The sequence below is a fragment of the Mytilus galloprovincialis genome, chromosome 4 (genome assembly GCF_965363235.1).
Source record: "Mytilus galloprovincialis chromosome 4, xbMytGall1.hap1.1, whole genome shotgun sequence".
NCBI lineage: Eukaryota > Metazoa > Mollusca > Bivalvia > Mytilida > Mytilidae > Mytilus > Mytilus galloprovincialis.
Genome location: NC_134841.1, coordinates 60,887,952 through 60,903,635, shown reverse-complemented (window position 1 = coordinate 60,903,635; position 15,684 = coordinate 60,887,952). Strand labels below are relative to the sequence as shown.

The following is a 15,684-nucleotide window of genomic DNA, read 5'->3' as shown; positions in this document are numbered from 1 at the left end:
ACACATCAGTGATTTGATGTAGCTATTTCTCAGTCGTAACAGACTGAAACCAAAATTATTCGGAGGGGCATGTAACTGGTTCACAACTTCTCTGGCTTCTTGAAGCATATTGGATTGAATGGTGAATAGACGAATCTAAAATAAAGAACATGCATTTGAAATATTCTCTTGTATTGATAATTTTTCGTATCTTTAATCAATTATGTGTGTATTAAGTTAATAGATAATTTCACAATGAATTAAATGAAAATAAAATAACAAAAAAACACTTGTGTATATCATAGGATGATTATTTGTAAGGCGTAATTGTAAGCTTTTAAATATTTCTATTATAAGTCATCTGAAACGAGTGACTGGTGAAAATTATGTTAATCTATTTCTTGAACAAATCTATGTATATATAAAGGCAACAGTAGTAAACCGCTGTTCAAAACTCATAAATCCATGGACAAAAAACAAAATTGGGGTAACAAACTAAACTAAACTCAGTCTTATTTGCACGATTTTATCATATTTTACGCATCCGTATCGTATAATCGTCAAAACAAAATTCTCTCGGTCTTTTATGATGAGAAAATATGGCAGCTAATTAATTGTCGTGTTTTGAAGCCGTAGTTTACTGAGTGTGATACTATAATAAACAATCAACAAAGAAGCATGGATATTGAGAACGTAAATAAAATGTACAATAAGATGATAGTTTATTTCAATGCCAGATCCATGCGTATTGCGATCACCGGATTTTTACGAGAAATGTCACCCTGAGGTTACTACATACGCAAAACATATCGGCGAATTGTTTATTGGAAACAAACAAATTAAAAAAAGTTAATTTCTTCTAAACTTGGACATTTTATAGAATTTTCTTGAGAAAAAAATGTACATATTTATATTAAAAGCTAGCCATTTAGTTATAAAAACATATGCATATATTTATTTTTAAATTTCAAGTTTCATGTGAATTTAACAATAGTTACCTTTGAGATGCTATTATCAAGGAGAGTGCTGTTAGTGATATAATCTAGACATCGATCATTTATTAAGACTTCTTTTACTCTGTTAACTGAAGGGTAAACTAATTCCTGGAATGAAAAAAATGAGAAATGAAAAGATTAAACAAAAGATATATTATGAAGGTGTCGATGCATACAAAATTGAAATAAATTTAAGCTAATTTTTTTTAATTAAGCTTTAAATTTTCGTATATTTTGATCATAGCATCACTGAAGAAACAACTATTTGCAGAATGAGCATCTAGTGTAAAAAAGTTGGTACCGTTTATGTTATGTGGAACGATGACAAAACAGTTCTCTGATGAAAATTAAAGATCACAATCAAATATAAAACATTTTTGACTGAAAAATATAAATTCAAAGCCTTAGCATCCTGTAATATACAGAGCAGACCGACCACCAAGTATGTGGTAATATGTTAAAGGTATTGTTTAAATCATTTTCATTCATTATTTGTAATTGTTTGGTTTATGATTATTTTGATCTGAGCGTCACTGATGAGTCTTATGTAGACTAAACATGCGTCTGGCGTATTACATTATAATCCTGGAACCTTTGATAACATTTTTCAATGAACTTACTATTTTGTTCATGGCAGTTAATGTATGAAATCGTAGTCTGTTCGCCTTTCGTGTCATTTTGTGGAAGGATGATCCCAATAAGTGATGTATATCTTGTCCATGAAAGTTGTATTGCCCCTTTCGACCACCACATAAGTCAGTTTCCGTTCCATTTACGTCATATAAGTGTATGAATAGTATAACACTTGTGTCTGGAAAACAAATTAAATGTCCATATAATTCATATGTATAATTTATAAGACTTGACTATATTTAGAAAATGTTTGCTTTTTAACATACAGGAACAGTTATTTTATAAAGTTGCCATAAATATTACAATCAATGTGAGAATATTTCCAGTTGCATATTAGAAAATATAGGACAGACAGTATCCACACTCCACAAAACACTACAGCCGAAAAATGATTTTCAATTATTATTGTATGTGTGTAGCGTATCATCATAAATATACCTTTAGACATTGCTATTTATCTTTTACATTTATCATCCTTTTAACATTTAGATTTACAATCATTGCGACTTTGCCTCTAACTACATGTCGCGTTTTGTAAAGGCGGAATGCCATAATCGTATTCATATATCGCTATAGAACCTCGCTATGCATGTGTTAAAAGGGGCGTAACCCTAATTAACTTCTTAAGAGAAGTTAAAAATTCAAATTCAAATTTAGATCGTCTTAATGATACACAAAATAAGTTTGTGACAACTATACCAATAGGACACAAAATACAATTTAGGCATACTGTTCCATACATAAATGACAAATTCTTAGCAACAAACAAATCAATGGTCAATTCTAATGTTTAGTTGATTTTTTTTCTATTTTGAAAGAGTATTCGGATTTTTTTTCAAAGAATAACCATATGAAAAAGAAAAACTTCTCAAAGATACCAGGCTTATAATTTTGAAAGCCACACGTGCGTTTCATCTACATTAGACTCATTAGTGACAATCGAATCCAACATTTTTAAAAGCTAAAAAAAGTACTGATTGAAGAGCATTACAACAAAAAGTACCGAATGTATTAATTCTAAATAATGAAGAATACATCAAATATACTATACTTATGTAACAGAGTTGTACAAGGCACTATTAACATTCCCTGCAATCAAATGCAAATGCGATTCGAAACACTATAGTAGTCAAATTATATGAAATAATTTCAGATATCAGAAATTATACTTTTTTTTATTATTAGTACACTTAAATGTTATCTAGAAAGATGTGTGTTATCCGTAATTTAGACAGCGACCTACCCACAAACAGAGCATTATTTACGCTCTATAATTTTGAACTGTTACTCTGTTTTGAAAATCATGATATTTATATATTCAATAATCATTTTCCTCTTTTTAATTATTCATATTTTTCCAAAAAGAATATTATATTACACAATTCAAAAACACCAGTGCTCATTTTAATATGTCCATACATTTTTTTAGAAAAAAACCATTAATAACTGTAAATATATTTATGTGCGACAGGTGTATGAATTTTTGAGTATAGGAAGCTGATTAATTGTATAAACAATAGAAAAAGAAGTTCCGTTAGAATTTAAAGTCGTGCGTGCACGAGAAAAGTTATCGACAAGGGTGGAGACCATCTTACGAGTAGTGTGTACTTTTTTTGGTATAGGAAGATTAATCTTCAGTATAACAAGTCATGCATTATGAATGTAGTGTTCATATTTCAATTATGCGCTTCTCTTTTGTAGATTATATGTTATTTGAATGAACTAATGCCATTGTATGTTATTTGAATGAACTGTTGCCATTTGTGGTGAAAACTATTGAGGACATGTGTCTTATGTTTTATTTGTTTAATAAATTTCGAAGATGATTATCGCACCTGGCAGTCTCTGTCATGATATTTGTCTTAATTAATACAGAAATTATTTCATAACAAATATTTGATAAATACGTATTATTACGTATTTTTCGAAATTGGTATTAAGGTGTCGTCAGAAAAGTACAGAGTGAATTGAGAAAATAGTTACATTTACAATTGTGTTGCATATTGTCTATGCAAAGACACGATGTAATAGGGTGCTAAATAATCAATTCAGTAGAACTTAATCAAATAAGTTCATCGGTTTATATACTATCAATTTATTATAATATTTCTATCCGGCGACTACGATTCAAGAAGTTATGCGAAATACGGTTAAGGTAAACTACTTCTGGGATAAGAAAATCCTTAGTTTTTCTAAAAGTTCAATGTTTTGGGGCTTGTGATACCCTCGGGGAAGAAACGTCCACCTGCAGTGTCAAAACTGGACAAAAAAGATTGGTATTCTATTTCAACTGAATGTACTGTAGTTATAAATTCCGGTCAGAAGTACTACGACAACGGATGAACATCAGTTCGTTCTAATGACCTCGTATTGCTTTTCTTCCTGTAGTCGATGTTAGTAACCTCAATATCGAAATAAATTAAATTACATGTAATTTAAAAATAATAACACATAATTTTCTCACTTAAGATCTAACTTGTTAGAGTAATTTTTACCGTTCATTGTCATAACATAACGATTAAAAATGGTACTGTTATATAGAAATAACGTCTGTCCTTGTCATCGCTTGCTTTTGTACCTCCCTATAAGAAACCTGATATTGTATAGTTTAATATATAAAATATTTCCATTATGTCGAAGAAAAAATGAACTTTGACACAAATGAATATCTTTGTGGATATTGATATATCATTGTTGCCGTTTAAGAAGTAAATTATCAACAGAAATTATTTTGCAGTACCAGAGGCCAATGTCGACAAACGGTGTCTCTTCAATAATGCATAAAAGCAAAGAAAGGCAAATACCGCTGTTCGAAATTCATAAATCGATTTAGAAAAAAACCAAATCCGGGTTACACACTAAAACTGAGGGAAACACATCAAATATAAGAGGAGAACAACGATACAACAGATACACAACACTAAAATGCAACACACAGAAAAACGAATTATACTATAACAATCAATGGCCATTTTCCTGACTTGGTATAGGAGTTTTGAAAATCGTAAACTTTATAAAACGTTGAAGAGCTAATCAAAACTTCAAAATAAAGCAATATTAGTGTGTAGACAGTTTAACTGAACAACTAAAATAAAATAGTAACTGAGATGTGTGTCATATTTTCTTGCCAAATTGCAAATTCGGATTCTGTATTAAATCAAAAGTTCACGATTTTTCTAAAGATGAATGTATGTAGTAAATTCTGGAATATCAAAATACATGTATAATGAATATACTGAGATCATTTGTTAACTAGTACAGGATACAAATGCTTTCCAACAAAAGATTATTGATTACGAACAGTGGTATACTACTATTGCTTTATTTATTCATTTTTGAGAAGAATATTCGATCTTTACTAAAACTTGTTTTTGATGCAAACCTATACACTACTCATTTCATTTAAATAAAATTGAGATTTGAAATGGGGAAAGTGTCAAAGAGAAAATAACCCGACCATAGAACAGACAGCAGCCGAATACTACCAAGCATGTTATCTGACAATATAATGTGAATAGATATCAAATTATTATTACTCACAAATAGATGAATACAATATATTCATAGTGAGATATATTGTACAGAAGTTTCAATTTAATGAATGAATCTCATTTTTCAAACAAAAGTTTTATACTTACTTTATTATGAAAATTCTCTCTATAATCCAAATATTAGAATTAATAACTGGGATTTCCTTATTGACCAGATGCTATAATTTCCGTTTAGAGCAAGTCCGACAAAAAGTACAACATAAAAACAATCAAGAATTCTAACGGAAGAAACATATTTTAATCTTCAATACGGAAACATATCTAAACTGTGGTTGGTTTGACAATCTTTGTATATTATTCTTGTCTCCTGATTATAAGCAGGATTATTTGGTATTATTTTGAAATCGTTTGTTGTATTCAATTTAAACACTTAATAGTCTTTGTAAGGTTGAAAGTTAAGTACTTTCTTTAAAGAGTAAGCAACAATTATTAAATACCAAGGTTTTAAATGTATAGTAGAAATGACAGCCCATTTATATTTTTTTTCCGTTTCGACGGAATTGATCTTTCACTCCTCAATTCGAAATAATTATGAAAAAAAAATGTTTTGGATCATAGAAAATCAGTATTTTACACAGTAAAGCGATAAAAAAGAATACTAAGTCATTTCTGGACGTATTAAGATAGGGGCACATCCTAAGTTTCTCTAAGAACAGTTGTCAAAACTCTTTGAAGGGCAGTTTATAGCCTATTGCAAGAATATTTTATTTCTTTATTCAGTCTATCTCCTTCTTCCTAGTTGCAATCCTTTATCCCGGTTCGTCAACTTTTAAGAATCTACTTAATTAATGATATGTTTATTCTAATGCAATTTTTATGTACCAATTTTTTTGTCATTGGATAAAAGTTACCGTCAAATCCATAGTTGACATGCCTGCCATTTTGAATTTATCGGATCAACAAATGTTTAATTACTACAATTTTATCTAAACAAATCGCCGTTTTAATGTTTTATTAATATCCAAATTTCAATCGTAGAGGTAACGTAATCAAACCTTAAGTTTGTAAGTTTCATCTGTATGACGTCACGTTTAGCCATGACGTCTTTGTGCCAAAGTTATTCATGAAGTTTCGCGGAATTTTATTATATCTCGATTTTTTTACATTTTTTAAGCTTTAACTTATTATTTATTTTTGTAATGCATTAGAATCGGAATAACAGTACTGTAATTAAAGAGTTGCCACCGTCAATTTTGATTTGACGGCCACAAATTTTGGTTTTTCTGTCTCCGCTATGCGTCGCCAGTAAAACTGTTTTTGCGTTCGTCAAATCGCCAATTGACGGTGGTCACTCTACAACTACAGTACTATTGTTCCTTAATTGAATGGAAATGTTATCCCTTTGCATGAAGCAAACAACAAGCATTAATCATACTATTGTCCATACTATTACCACGTTCGATTGCACCTCAGCAAAACAAATATGCAAACATTAGGGAGCAGTACCTTAAAAAAAAAGATTTACCAGATTCCATTGTAATGTAGAGTACGCTACAGTAAGTAAAAAATGCCTGGTAAAATTGAAAAAAAATCTACAGTATTGAAAAACTGTCCAATTTATTTTTCAGTCTGGAAAAAAATGATAAACCCTGCCTTATAATTATGTTTTTCTCAATAGGACATAGAAATGAAAAGGGGTATTTCATAATTTTCATTTTGTTCTCTTGATTCTCAATACACAGCAACAATAACAATACAAAAAATACTACTTTACATATTTGCTAAAATTTACAGTATTACAGATTGGGCCAGCACATTATAGATTTATATAAACATCAAACGAAGAGGACGTTTCAAGTCCAAACAGATTGTGGAAGTCTAACAAATATTGTCCTCATATTGAAAATCATATTTGTCTGGTTGTTTGATGACAACAATTCCAACTATCATTATTTTAGCAATAACAGCGAAAAATTAGGAATAAAAATTCAGCGGACTCATTTCAAAATGCGAAATTCTCAAAATTGCCATAAATTTTCAATTGTTGACCCTGTAATGAAACAATTTCATGGAAAACTAACCGCATGGAACGTTTAGTTACTAGTAATAACATAACTGGATTTTGAAAACTGATTTAAATCGTTTTTGCTTATTCTATTTTATTTGGAATCGCAGAAATTATTTCGACGAATTAACTTGCAAACCGACAAAAAATGTAAAACAAAAGGGGGACCATCTTACGGAGACATTCTCACCTGCAAAACTGCATGACAAAAACCGAAACATGACAAAAAATCTCCACACACCAAATGAAAATAAAAGACTAAGCGACACGAAAAAAAAACCCCAATTCATTCAGGAAGAAGTGACATGTGTTTTAGTTTAACTATCAGTTTAAAATTTGTTTTTCTCCCATGTCTCAATTCGCAATAAAACATTCTCTCCAATGACTGACAATACCAAGAAAAAATCACTTTAAGGTATTATTTTTGCATAAATTGAACATATATTTGCAAGGAACATATGCATACATTCATAAGTTTAATCTATTTACAGTTGAAACAATTCTGGCATTTTTGGGGGTATTTTTTGAGAGAAAAAAAAACTTACCATCGGAAATCAATAGCTCTGACAGTAATGTTATATCCACATAGAAATCTCATAAAAATGCAGAAGTAGTTCGTTATTGTGGATATAAGCGAACTTATATTATAATTCTCCACAGTTATTTAAGAAATGTTTGCTTGTTTCTGGAAATATAATGTGACATGTCCACGTTTACCTTATCAGAATGTAAGTGTTGTCGCTTGTTTCAAAACAAACATCTTTTATGATTGTGAATGTACTGTTTAAAGAGTCTCAACACACATATAAGAATTATTAAGCATTATTTCTCAGGCTTCTTACAACGTCACGAATTGAGACTTGTAATTACTGTAATTGCTTCCTTTATGTACAATTATAATGGTCCTGAAGAATTGCGAGTGTATTTATTTCAAACCAGGTCAATTTTTCAAAAGTTTTCTATCGTTTAACAATCTTCAGCGAACTTTGAGATTCGAACAATGAAAAATCATTGAAGATTAACTTTTATAATCATAAAAACGTCTTAAAACTGAATAACGATATATCTTCTTTCAATTATGAGTAATTATGGCAATAGATAAGAAGTGCAAGCTTACAAAATTCAAATTATTATATTGAAAGAAAGGGGTTTTGAATTTCAGATACAAGACAGCAGTTTTAAGCTGATTAAATTAATTGATTGCCTTGGATTAGAATATAGGGAAGTCATGTAACATATTATGTTGTTTCTATGTTATATTTTCATACGACATGCACAATACCATATATAATGCAATATATTCTAAAGACACGTGGATAACAGTAGATTGAAATGCAGAAATGTCAAGCTAGCTGGTTATGGTATCTGACTTCTGTGCATATACAAATATCTACCGAAAAATAATTTTAGAATCTTCTTTTTGAACAAAAAGTTAACATAAACAATTTTTCTAAATGTAACATATGCTGAATATTTAAAAATACCTTAAAAAAAACTATTCTGCTTCAGTAGAATATCTAATTCTACAAACACAAAAAAAATCTCGAAAAGTAATCAGTAAATTTTAAACCTTTGCTTGCACATACTATTCCTACTCACAAATAAATGCTAACAAAAATGTCATTCTTGAATCTGGTGTTAAAATTAATTTTCATAAGTATTCTTCAAAATTGCTTTTTTATATATTTTTGAAATGGAAATCTTAAACATTTTCCGAGGATACAATCCAGGAAAAAAATCTCCCACATAGAATTTGATAAATTTAATATACTTGAGTATCAAATTATAAATGGAGACATTCAATTGCTCTTAGATCTTTGTACAGTTCATAGAGCAAATATTTGTGGCAAAATAAACCCTGTATGATATGTACAACCTTTTGAAAATGATCCCACTCTTTTAAACTTTTGACCAGTCTTTCCCGGATATCATTTGAGTTACACCGGTCTAAATCCGTATTGTTGCTTGATTTCAATATAATAAGTGTTATGACTATTCGACAATTAAGCTCATGGTTTACCGGATATTAAAAACTGAAAATATTTCTGCAAAAACAAAAGTATTTTTGAAAAGAGTTTTTTCAATGTTGATTTTACTTTGTGGAGGTGTACACATATGAATCATTTGAGTATAGGAGTAAGTCATTGCTACTTATTAGAACTTTTGTCGATACCAATTCTGATAAAAAAAAAAAAAAGTTATCATGTTGATACTGGAAATTGAATGCAATTTTTCGCCGTTTGTATCATACGAATATAGTTCTGTCTCTTGTATCGGAATCAATATTAAATGTGTTCTGCTTTTGGAGATCAGGTTTAAAAGAGACAACGAAGAGATAACATATTATTGAGCAATCTATTTTAAAAGTCACAATTCATTGCATATAATTCAAATAAAATATAGGTGGTTTATTAAGCGTGCGTCGCTGTCCAAATTGACTGTTTATTTTCATGTGAAGAAAGTTTGCTTAAATTGTATAAATTTATCGTATTAAAAAAAATTATGAAAAACAATAAAAATACCAATAATGATTACGTTGGACAATTATCTGTACGATGAAAACAAACAGGTATAGGACCTATTTTTCTGAAGTCAAAAAGTCCTAAAATCTTTGATATAAGTCACGGATAACAGCACTATGTGCTTCATTGGAACATCTAATTTTATGAGTTTGACTGTCCCTTTGGTATCTTTCGTCCCTCTTTTAATAACATTATAGCGTATTTCTGAATATGTTACTTAATTTCGAGTGCCTAAAATTAGATACAAAAGCTAGATGTATGTTGACACATTTTGAGTTATTATAGGAACAAAAATAAAGAAAAACATGCGTCATGAAAAGCAAATATCTATTGTTCGGAAAACTTTGTTGTGTTTTTCATATTCAACCAGCAACATTTAAAAAAAAGCGTGATATACTATTGAAATTGATTTCCAACAACAAAATCAAGCTGTTAATAATATTTGGCGTTCATTCATATATTTTGAATTATTTTAGAAGCATTATTGTGTATATTTTATTCCCCTTTAATATTCAACACATTAAAACAGCAATTTTGAGATATTTTTATCGTATAGTTTGTTTCAGTGTGTGTTGCATTGTCGGTTTGGTTTTTTGTTTACTTCTGTGTTTGTTTTTTCGTATTCGAAATGTACTATATTGAATTGTTGATTTGCGTAATTCTCTGTCCTGAATGTGTTTGCATTTATGTGTAATGTGTCCTTGTCATGTAATGGTGTCATATTTAACATTGTCATAAAAGTGTTAGGTTTGGCATGCCACAAAACCAGGTTCAACCCTTCTTTGTTTGCCAGGAAAATGGCCATTGATATCTTATAGATCGTTTCTGTGTGTTTTTCATTTTAGTGTTACGTTTCTGTTATTTCGAAGTTCACCTCTCATATTTGATGTGTTTCCCTCAGTGTTAGTTTGTAACATTTTTTTCTCAATCGATTTATGAATTTCGAACAGCGGTATACTACTGTTGTCTTTATTTATGTATTCTCCGAAAGGATTCGTCTCGATTTAATATTATTTCTATGACATCTTCTCGATTTACAACACAGTTCATGTACAATACAATAGGGTGGTTTAAATCAAATAGCTTTGGAATATTGATCCCTGCGAATGAAAGTTTTTCCAAATTTCGTAACGAAACTTCGCAAAAGATCCATTTAATATTAAAGCAATTTTCACGTTTTCACAGTCTACTTTAAGAATTTCTAAGAGAAATTTCACCCAGTCAACCTTAAGTCTTTATAAGAGTTTTGATATTTTATTTTGTATTTTTTTAGCTGTTTCTATGAGATGTTCACAATTAATGTCAAAACACGTAGATTTTAGAATTAATTCAGATTCATGATGAAACGCTTTTGGTGTTAACACCATCACACAAGGAAATTATCATCCCTAAGTAATGAATTTTTATAAGTAGCATTGAAAAATCGCATTTCTGGGGTTTAAAACTAGTTTATTGTTCCAAGGATAAAATCAATGAAATAGTTTATGAGGCTATATACTGTTTGGTTATACTCAAAGAGGGTGCTGGTTTCTCATTTATTGAAGTAATCTTTATATTACTTTAACAAACAAATGATAGAATGCTCGCTTCATATTTTCACATTTTTTTTTATATTGACACAGAGTAACGATTTCAATTTAGTATCGATGACAAACGTGATGAATTGAACTTTTCAATTGCTAACTTCAAAATCTCAGCAATAACGTATTCCAAATATCTCAATACGTACGTTACGTTCTAACATGTTCACTACATACGGAATTTATTAGAAAGGGTGTGTTCCTAAAACACAACTAATTTATAACGAAAAATGACTGGTATTACTCTACTTTCAGTTTAAGGTCAAATGATACGCGTTATATTCCCAACATTGCTATTAAATAAAAAGTGGAAAATTCAATGTCATCAAATCGGGTACGTGAATTTGAAAGTATTTCCAGTGTAAAACGTATATGTAGTATATTTCAGAATGGGAAAATTACTGCAAGGTATTTTTTGCATCATATTCTTACATATATTACTTCGAAGTAGAGAGACGATTATCCTATTGACGAAACACCTTTTTAATGCTTTTGGAGTTCAAATATCCCTGAATTTTCGTTAACAAATCTTTATTTGTATCTTCTTACATGATAAATTAGAAATGCAGATTGGAAAATGCCAATTGATTAAATGATATAACCCAATGAAGATATTTAATTGATGTTAAAAGAACATGCAAACTGTTTGTAGAATTTTCGATTATGTGCATTTCGTCGAATTGCTAAAAAAAAAGAAGGGTACAGCATCTGTTTTTTGAAAAATCAACCCTCAAAAACCTGTAAATGAATAATCCCACTGTTTTATATTTCATACCGGTCTTTCCCAGATATCACTTGTGTAAAACTTAGCTGTAGTGACGTTTGTATTTGGTACAGTTAGGATTGAGACTTTCCGATTTTTCAAGTAGTTTTCCAATGTAATTCCAATCATATGGCAGAATACGCATATGAATAATTAGAAATAGGACACTGTCGCTTATAATAACATTTCTAAATAACTATTACCCTAAATTTGGATAATTGTAATTAGAAATATAAAATTTAATTAATTGCTTTTGTATGATTAGAATATTACCTCAGTCTCCGTATTCAGAATCAATTACCATGTGGTGCACACATTTAGATAAAACGCTACAAGGGTTATTCACTGTGCACCGCATTTTGATGATTTTTGTCATGGACAAAATGTGTTTTACAGTCATTCCTTAGGTAAAAGCCCCATATGGTAGATGTTCTTACATTGAATGCATGGAAAATTAAGTTACTTTAAACACTCTTTAGTGGATCCGCAAGAAGATGAATTTCTGCTAGGAAATGTTTATCAGTAGACAAATGTAAAATAATATTTATTCTTAGGTCATAAGAGAGTTTTAGTTAGATTAATTTTCCTTGAATTACTTTGACTCTCAAAGAGCCATTTGGTCAATTCCGTTCATATTTCTTATGTCATTTTTATGTATTTGAGATGAATTATAGATAAAGATAATGTCTTTGAAAAAAATTTAAAGGAAAGGTACGTCCCTGTGCTAATTTTCGAAAAAAAAATGAAATTCAAAATGGGATATTTGATATTTTGCATAGTGAAAAATCAATTCACATGTCATCAGTCTTGTTTCTTTACAAAAAACGTTTGAATTTTCATATTACATGCCCACTGTAAATGAATAAAAATCATCAAAATGTGGTGCATACCCGTGTAGCGTTTTATCTCAAAGTGTGCACCACATGTTTGATGTAATTTTAAATAGACAGAAAAAATATTACAATAATTCTAAATTTTATTTTTAAGGAGTAAATAGGGAGAAAAGGTAATGACGTCACGGTCAAATGACCAAATAATGTATATAAGCTGAATGACAATAAAAAATTCAGGCAATCAGAAGACTTGTTACATCCAAAATTTAATTATAACAAAATACACTGTTTTAAAAGACTGAGTAATATTCCCTGTCACCTGTTTATATTTTCTTAATATATTTTAGTTTACCAGAAAACAGCTCAAAATCACAAAACTATGCGATATAAAGGCAACATTAGACTTTTTAGTATAAAGTAAAATCACAAAAATACTGAACTCAGAGCTGTTCAAACGCTGTTCAAACGTCATAACAATACATAACTACGGACCAATTGATTTTCCACTTTAAGTAGACGACATGAATCCACATTCAAAGTATTACTTTGCACTTTTGGGATATATTCAAATGTAATTTATTTATCAAAGATCATAGATAGATCATAATGTATTTTTTAGACGCAATATTTCTCGGATAAATACAAAATGTCACTAGTTATTGTCTCGCTGATATATCTATATTTTTAACAGATCATGATCGAAACACAGATGAACCCTATTATATTTCCGTAAGGCGTTATGAAAAAAACGTGAGTTGAAAAGAAATTTAACCAAAACATAGCATTATTTTTTAAATACACTGCGTAGCCTCGTAACAATTTCCGTAGCGTTATGAATTAAAATTTAAAAGTGAAAAAAAAGACTAACCCAAATTTGTATGAACAAAATAAACACGCTCCTGTAATTTGCATATCACTTATTTCATATCTATATTTATGCGATTTGAATATTCGAGAACTTGTTATCTGAACCGAACATGTTTTCGTTTTTGTTATTATAATGATTGGAATATGATTTAGATCTTTGCCATGGCGATGTGAGTTTTAAATAAAAACAAGACATATAATATCGTGTCATGGAATGGCTTAAATAATAATTAACGATTCCAATATTGTATTAGATCTTCGTTTCAACAATAAAAACAATATCTTACTCATTGAGAGTTGATCAATCCAAATATCACATAGAAGTTACCAGAACCGGACAAGGAAGCAAAACTTGGCATGAGGGGGGTATATTCTGTAATTTATTATGATTCAAAACCTTTACAACAGCAAATTTCAATCAAACAATATCAGTTTTGTCATGACAGTACCTTCTATCGGCATTTGCTAATCTAACAGCAAATACAACTTAAAAATGTATGTTATCTGAATAGATAAACTCATCATAAATACCAGGATTAAATTTTGTATTTACACATGACGCTCGTTTCGTCTACAAAAGACTCATTAGTGACGCTCGAATCCAAAAAGTTAAAAAGGCCAAATAAAGTACGAAGTTGAAGAGGATTGAGGACCAAAAATCCTAAACATTTTGCCAAATACATGACTCTATGTTGGGTAATGTAAAGCAGTTGATTGACGAAGTAGTAGTCCTATTCTCATTATAACTTTACTTCTCTGTTCATTTATGATAAGCCTACTTACGTAAAATAACTAATAAAGTGTTCAGGAATCGTTTGGCCATGTTAACAATCTTTATGTACCAAAGACAGCTACTTGAGATACAGTTTGTTTTTATCAAGTTCTGATTTCTTTATACGTATAATAGAGGAAACCCATAACGCCGGTTTAACCATAACCAAAAATTATTTCATCAGATTTCTAATTTTCACTGAGATTTTTGGCATAAGTTTCCTTTTTGGTAAAGTTTTGAAAAGTATTTATATTTATCCTAGTAGGTGTCTTAAACATGTGTGTATGGATCACCATTAGTGCTCGCGATTCGATTTTGCTGGAATAACCATTACCCCAACCCTAACCATTGGTTTCATGTCAAATCCACAAGTCTGTGAAGTAAAAATGTGGGACAAAGAGAACCATAAATAACGTCTTCGGTCATAATTTCTTGCGGAAGCATGAATCCTGGTTTTTGTTCAACCAATTAAATTTAATATTTTGTGTTCTTTGATTTAAAAAAAAAAACAATATTATTTACAGCGTACAAAGTATTAATTATAAAAGAAAGATATAAAAAATAACGTTGTTTCAACTTTTTTTACACAAGTTAACTGAATATTTTAATGCAAAAATACCATTAGACACACAAATGCAATATGACATTCGGATTCATTCGGTTCGAATATTTTATGGAACATTAGTTAAAAAATATATATATGCTGAATGATGTATTATGGAACTATGATGCTTGCTACTTTTCATCCATAAGCACGGTATGTTCTAAATATAAAAATGAAGCTTTACTGAATTTTTATTTCCATCTTTGAAAATCAAACAAATATCATTCCTCTATATCTTTGGTAGATATTTTTCTCATTTGCCATGATACTAGATCTCTATTTTGATATGTTAAGCAGATTAGATAAGATTCTTGCATGATAATGTAAAATATCAAAAAGCACACAATCATAACATTTTCTGACCTTTCAAACTGTTCACACAGGGAAATGGAAAGCAAACAACAATAAAACACTTTACAGAAGTGCTTTTCAAATAAATAAACAATATTAAAATGATTATGTTCTTAATAAAACCAGGAATCTTTAATTCTGTTTTAGCTAAGTCTCCAACAACCTGTTAAAGATATATAGTATGTGAAAAAAGTAATGCCATGTAATGCAATGTAATGCATGAAATTAC

At 29.7% G+C, this 15,684-nt stretch overlaps 1 long non-coding RNA gene across 2 annotated transcripts; it reads right to left on the bottom strand.

Moving 5' to 3' along the window:
• Positions 1 to 977: 977 nt before the first annotated feature.
• LOC143070681 (uncharacterized) lies at positions 978 to 7,908 on the bottom strand. Of its 2 annotated transcripts, none has more exons than XR_012976641.1 (3): positions 7,709 to 7,908; positions 1,595 to 1,785; positions 978 to 1,082 (listed from the first exon to the last, which is right to left on the bottom strand). It is a non-coding gene; the product is annotated as an uncharacterized LOC143070681 (long non-coding RNA). The 2 variants fall into 2 exon arrangements; XR_012976642.1 differs by lacking the exon at positions 7,709 to 7,908 and adding an exon at positions 5,246 to 5,394.
• Positions 7,909 to 15,684: the final 7,776 nt, after the last annotated feature.